The sequence below is a fragment of the Rutidosis leptorrhynchoides genome, chromosome 3, assembly GCF_046630445.1.
Source record: "Rutidosis leptorrhynchoides isolate AG116_Rl617_1_P2 chromosome 3, CSIRO_AGI_Rlap_v1, whole genome shotgun sequence".
NCBI lineage: Eukaryota > Viridiplantae > Streptophyta > Magnoliopsida > Asterales > Asteraceae > Rutidosis > Rutidosis leptorrhynchoides.
In genome coordinates this window covers 671065001-671072508 of record NC_092335.1, presented here as the reverse complement: position 1 = coordinate 671072508, position 7508 = coordinate 671065001, and positions in this window count along the sequence as shown.

Here is a 7508-nt window from a genome sequence, read left to right as displayed (position 1 = left end):
ACCCAATACCACTCCTCTGTTCTAGTTTTTCTGATTTGTATCAATAAATAAAACTATGTAACCCGTTTCTATTTTCTTCTTCCTTAATAACACAATCAGTTGAATATAAAATCACCCACGTTATTATCTATCATCATTATCGATTATTCTTATCATCATCATCGAAATTACTTCATCAATATAAACCCGTAGGTTGCCTCATCATCATAGCACATCACCATCATTGTTTATCTTTATCAAGTTTTAAAAAAATAATGGCGATTTAATCCCATAGTTTAAATGGGCCGGCCATATCATGTGTAGATTGTCCCACATACCTAACTTATTAGACCACATTTTGTTACTTTAATTCCTTTCGGTCCATTCACAGCAATTTGTTTTCCCACTTTGTTTGCCAATAAACCTTAGATTGTCCCACATGATAACCTAAAATATGCATATATATATATATATATATATATATATATATATATATATATATATATATATATATATATATATATATATATATATATATATATATATATATATATATATATATATATATTCTTACGTGTGTGATAAATTCGACCGGCCTCAAGGTAATGCAGACATGACAAATAAGAATGAAAGGTTTCATATTTGTTCGAAGAAGGAAAAAAAAATGATAATATCAGAAACGGAGTAGCATTAGTAGTTGCATAAAGGAAGGTGTTGTGGGCGGTTTATGATGGTTCAAAAAGGAGGATTGTAGAGAGAGAGAGGTGTTGGTTAAATGGTTGTCAATGGTATTTGATGGTGAAGGTGTTCGACTTAGGTGGTGAAGGTTATGGTTTGAAGATACAAGGTGGCCGGTGGTGGTTTTTTCTTTGATAAAGAAAACAGAAGAAAAAAAATTGGTGTTTGTTTGATCGATGGAGAAAGAGGAGGGTGGTTCTTGGGTTATGGTTTATGGGTGCTCAAAGGGTGGTAGGAGATGGGAGGAAAAAGGACCAAGGTGGTGGTGATTATAGTTGTCGTGGTGGTGGGTTTGGGTCTCGAACAAGAAAAGAAAAATATCCAAATGTTGTTGATTGTGGTTTGCGTGATGTTGGTTTTGCTCGATCTCAATAGAAACAGAAAAACTATAGCAGCAAATTTGTAGATTACATCATGGTGTTCGTTTATGATTTCAACAGGAAATAAATTTGATACGTGATGATTGGTGACGGGGTTTAGCTTGAGGTGGTTTTCACGATGATTCAACGGGCAGAGATGGTTTGCATGAGTGTTTGAAATCGAAATGAAAACAGAATGAAGGATAAGAAAACAAGAAAAGTGGTTGTAGTTGATGAAGGTGGTTCCCTGTAATGGTGAGCTAAGGCGACCAAGTTAATTTGAAGGTGATGGTTTTTGGGTTTCATTGTGTAGTGGTTAACAATTGAGTGTTGGTGTTGAACTGGAACCAGAAATAGAAGCAGTCTGTATACATCGATTGATACATGTAATATTTGTGGCAGTGGCGGAGCCATGATTTACAACGGTTGGTGTCACAAAATAATAACAAAATGTATGGAGTTAGAAAATTTTGTCAAGATCTAAAATGGTTAATGTCACAAAATAATAATAAGTTACAATAATTTAATTGACGACTAGAATTATGTACAAACATAAAAAATTAAAATTATCTTCTAACAAAGATGTTATGTGAAATAGTTTTTTCGAGAATAAATTAAATTTATAAACAATTACCTTCGTTAAACTTTAAAGCAAAACTTTTATGACCATAATAAGTCTACTTGTAATACTGACATATTGGGTAGACCCCAAATGAATGAGTAAATTTTACTGAGAAACCTATATTAATTGACTAAATGGTGTATCAGACAACTAGAACTTAAAACATACGAAGTTTGTATGCATAGGATTCGAACCAGAATGTGGGGAGTTGAAGAAAAAAACTAGCAACCAGTGAACTAGCAATCTAATTATATTTAATTCTATGAAATATATATTGTACATGGTTTTTCGATGGTGTCATGTGACCCCATCACTTAATACATAGCTCCGCCTCTGATTTGTGGTTGTCGAAGGAAAATTATATGTGTGTTTGTATGGTTTTGATCGAGTGGAAATAGAGGACCAGAGTAATAGTTCAAGTTGCAACATGTAGAAACAAGCATTAGTACACGATCATGGTGGTGTTGGTATGATGGTTGTGGTGTTCGTTTGGTGATGGTAGTCGGTTGTTGTTGGTGATCGAAGAAGTAACAGAAATAACAGTTCGTGATGGGTTGTTAATATCTCTCATATGCATATATAGATGATAAATATATGAGATAGATGGTAGTGGAAAAATTTATCAATAAAAAATAGTGAACATAAAGTTAATGATTTACACACGGATATAATTTTGAGAGACGAGACAACCAATTGAAAATGATGTGTAACAGACGCATAATTATTTATTTTTAATAAATTATATTTAATATTAATAATATCACACATACATCTAATAAATGAGATGTGGACAAAAGTGAAAAGCAACACAGTACACTCAATTTCATAATTCAAATTCACGGGTGTTTTATTACTCTGCCGACACTTTTATCACGGATATTATTTCGTACACCGTTGTTAATCAGTGGTGGATAAAAGTTTTCGAAAAAATTCCAAATTTTAATAGTAATTATTTTTATTTATTTTGGTCATTTGGTATAAGATTCGATCCTTAATTTGTTAAATAAAAATTACATCAATTGTCCCTCTCAATTCTGGGTAAAAAATATAAAAAGTGTTAAAACTTAACAAATAGTTCCTAAATACATTTTTAATAAGCCTAAAATTTATAAAACTCATTTTCTTATCACCGTTTATTTTAGAATTACATAAGTTTGAATTTAACATGCTTAATACCAATCGAAACATCAAACGAGTATTAAAATTATTTAATATTTATTTTTAATATAGTTTATTTATATATAGAGATATATTTTAAATAATAACTACTATAATATCCTATTTTTATTTTATTAATTTTTAATAACAATAATATATAATACTTTAAATTATATTTCGAATTATTATTTATATATACGTACACACATATCTATTTACAATTAATTGTTCGTGAATCGTCGAGAACAGTCGAAGGTCAATTGAATATATGAACATCGTTCTAAAATTTTCTAGACTCAACATTACATACTTTGCTTATCGTATCGAAATCATATAAAGATTAAGTTTAAATTTATTTGGAAATACCCGGGTCGTCACAACTATAATATCAAATTCACCCAAAGTCATCGGGATAAGATCGATCTTAAACGTTTCGGTACCAAACACAACATCACAATCATTACAAACATCAACCCCTAGCACCGTCTTACCATCCACTATTTCGAATTCTACCGGATGACATAACTTAGCTAGCGGCTTATTAAGCTTAGGCACAAATCGCGGAGACACAAACGATAAATTAGCACCGCTATCAAATAGTATCCTTGCTGAATTAGAGTTAACCATGAAAGTACCTGAGACAAATTCGTTGGATTGCTTGGCTTCGTCATGGGTCATTAAGTAATTTCGTCCCCTCGCCGTCCCCGTCACCTTTTCTAGCTTCTTAACTTGATCATTCCTCAAATCGGGACATTCTGTCCTTCGGTGACCCTCTTTTTGAAAATTAAAACAAACGATTTTGTTGGAAGATGAGTTCGTACAATCACGGGCCATGTGCCCTTGTCGCCTATAATTTTAGCACGTGGGTCCAGAACCCTTAGAAGCCCCCCTTTTCACACTACCGACGCTCTCGGTCACACTCCTACTCTTCTTGTTCGAGTGGCTAGTAGCTTCAAATTTTTGTTTGCCAAAGGTGAAGTCACTCTTTCTCGGAGCAAGCGACTCAAAACCCTTAGCGATATCGAACAACTCATCAAAAGTTTTTGTCGAGTTCCTACTAATCCTTTCTTGATAGTTATCATTCAAGGTTTGGTAGAAATCTTCTTTCAACATATGGTCATTCCCGACATACTCCGGGCAAAATTGGGTCTTTGATAAAAAGGTGGACTTGAGAGTGTTTAAATCCATTGACCCTTGCCTTAAAGTACGCAACTCTTCCTTAAGCCTCGAAAGATCGGCCGAAGTTCGGTACTCCTTGAAAAATTCCGCCTTAAACTCGTCCCACGTCAAACTCATACTTTGTTCTTCACCATAAAGTCGGATTTTAGCATCCCACCACAACTTGGCATCACCCCTCATCATGCTACTACCATACCTCGTCCTCTTATCGAGAGGGCACTCACTAGTACAAAAAGCCCCCTCCATATCGGAGATCCAACGAGCACTCTTGAGTGGGTCTCGTTCTCCCTCAAAGGTGGGAGGTTGAGCATCTTTGAAATTTTTATAGTGGAAGTCTCGCCTTCCGATGTTATCTTCTTGAAGAACAATCTTAACTTGTTCATTGACTAGATTGACTACTTGTTCATCAATCGAATCTAAGAACATCTTCTTGACGTCCTCTAGAAAACCCGTGTGACGCCTTTGCATAATGGCCTCAACCTTGGCCGTAATCTCGGCGTCCTCGCTCGTACCTCCTTCATTGGTATCATGTCCGTTTCTCATCTTCATTCTATAAAACAGAAATAAGTTAAACCATGAAACGAAGAGACATGACACATATATACAAATATACCTCACCGCCCCATCTTGCTCAACAATCGTCATACATTGCTTGTTTGACACGATTTGAACCCGTAACAATGGTAACTAGTTATTGCTACGCGAGCACATCGCATTAACTTGCTAGTACAACGTCTATCTCTCTTGATGATTGCAAACACAACACAAAACAATTAGTTCATAGTTAGTTCACCTAACCCTGGGCACTAACCAAATCCCCGGTCCGACCCGTCTCCTACAAGTCCTGCATAAAGCGCATGCACAATAAAGTCTAAGTCTAAGCACCTATATCAAGTCGCCTAAATCCCTTAGACCATGCTCTGATACCACTTGTAACAACCCAACCCATTTTTCAACTGTAAACAGCAAAACAAATTTTTTTTACAGAGGGGTGCGCGACGCGCAACACCCCTTGTGTGCGGCGTTCACAAGCTGCTTCAGCTTCTGTCCGGATTTTGCATTTTTCATTTAATGATCCCCTACTTCCCGACATATTTAGAGGAAACGCTTTTCACAACACGTTATAATACGTAAAACTAACACATTCCAATAATAAAAGAAGTTTTACGACACCGGGCCCACATATGCCGAATTACGAGTTTCGTACAAAAATACAAGTTTCGACCATAAGAGTTTAAATTCCAAACGACACCTAGAGCATGGTGTTTGGGGTTAAACTACCCACATCTTGGTCAAACTTCAAAACTAATCTTCCCAAAAAGCGTCCCCTATCCAAAACAAAGCGGGAGGCCTCTAATCCAAACGAATGCCCTTACCCTTGTCTACGCCGGAGCCTAAAATGAGTAAACAAGGAGAGGGTAAGCAAAACACTTAGTGAATGCAATAATTATACACATGCATATATAATATACCTACTTGCATACACTTACTCACATACCGCATACATGCTAGCAATATAATTAGCCTACCAACTTAAGTACGAAACTAGAAATCTCCAATACCGCAACTAGCATAATCAATAGCATATAATTGATATAATACAAATATGCTACAATACAACATACAACCATGGTTAACCATACTCGCATCATGGTGCTACCGGCTCTTTGGTTCACACCATACGCATCAGTTATGATGCTACCGGCTCTTTGGTTCACGTCACAACCCGAGTCATACTCGCGCTAGTGCTACCGGCTCTTTCGTTCACACTACAACACACGTACTACGATGCTACCGGATCGTACACTCATTTAAAAAAACAACAAAGCGTGCTAGTGATTAACTTATCCTTTTAAGTCTCATAATCACCAATTAACATTTTGAAACCCTAGATTAGTTACTATCAAGTCCTCATGACTCAATCTTACCCAAGAACACCCAAAATCACCAAATATGGGTTTTATGTTCATCACTAATCCAAACCCTAACCCTTAAACAAATTAAAATAAGGAAATCAAAGTTAGGACATACTACCACAATCAAAATGTAGCTAAAGGCTAGATGAACAACTTTAATACTTGAGCTTTAACCCGAATCAAGCTTTTTCCTCCTTGATTTGAGCTTTCTCTCTCTCTCAAAAGGTTTCTCTCTCAAAAATTGAAGATGGTGTTGGTGGTTGTGTTGAATGTGTTTCAATCACCACAAAACTAGCCATAGGTGACCTAAACCCGGCCTCATGTGAAAGGACAATAATGCCCCTCATAAAACTTTAATTTAAAATGCTGGAATCTGTGCACAGGGCTAGTGCGCGGCACGCACACTTAACCCTGCGCAGCGCGCACAAGGTTCTGGGCAGGTTTCCGACTTCTGTTTAAATACAAAATGCAGCCCACACTTTATGTACCCTATTTACACTTTGTACAATAATTATTCGGGTCTTACAACTTAACTTTTCAGTCGTAACTACCTTAGTAAGCATATCCGTGGGATTCTTCGTACCAAGGACTTTAGCCAAAAAAAATACTATCATTTATGCGTTCCCGAATAAAATGATACCTTAGATTATTGTGTTTCGTACGACAATGAAAAACCAAATTCTTTCGAAGATGAACCGCACTTTGATTGTCACAATATAAGACACGATAATCTTGTCTTTTACCAACTCACCCATGAAGTTCTTCAACCAAACAAGCTCTTTAGAAGCTTCGTAGTCAAGACATCCAACTAATCACCGTCTAACAAATCGTGAACACATAACCCGTAGTGCTTTTATCGAAATCATCACATCCACCCAAATTAGCATCCGCATAACCCCTAAGTATGACATTGCTTTTGATGAAGAACAATCCCATACTATAAGTACCTTTCAAATAATGAAGCAACAATTTAACCGGTTCCTAATGTTCTTTCCCCGGATTAGACATATAACGGCTCACAATTCCCACCGCATGGAAAATATTCGATCTCGTACAAACCATGGCATTCATAACACTACCCACGACCGATGCATATGAAACCTTCTCCATTTTGTGACGACCCGGAAATTTTCGATCAAATTTAAACTTAATCTTTATATGTTTCTGACACGATAAGCAAAGTCCGTAAGGTTGAGTCTTAAAATCTTTGAATTTTATCATATACCATTTGACCTTCGACTATTTCTGACGTTTCACGAACAAAGGTGTGTAAATAAATATGTAAATAAATATATATATGCAAATATATATATGTGTGTATAGATTAATTTTTTATTAATAAAATACCATTTAATCATTTGATTTAAACATGTAAGGTAATTTAAAAAAATAAATAAGATATTATTAAGGTAAATAAATATATATATAAATGTAGGTACATATATAATAATTTAAAATTATAAAATAAAACTTAAACATTTGAACTAAATATGTAACATGAGCTACAAAAATAAGTAAGTGTAAATTAAAGTAAATTTATATGATTTTCTATGTAGA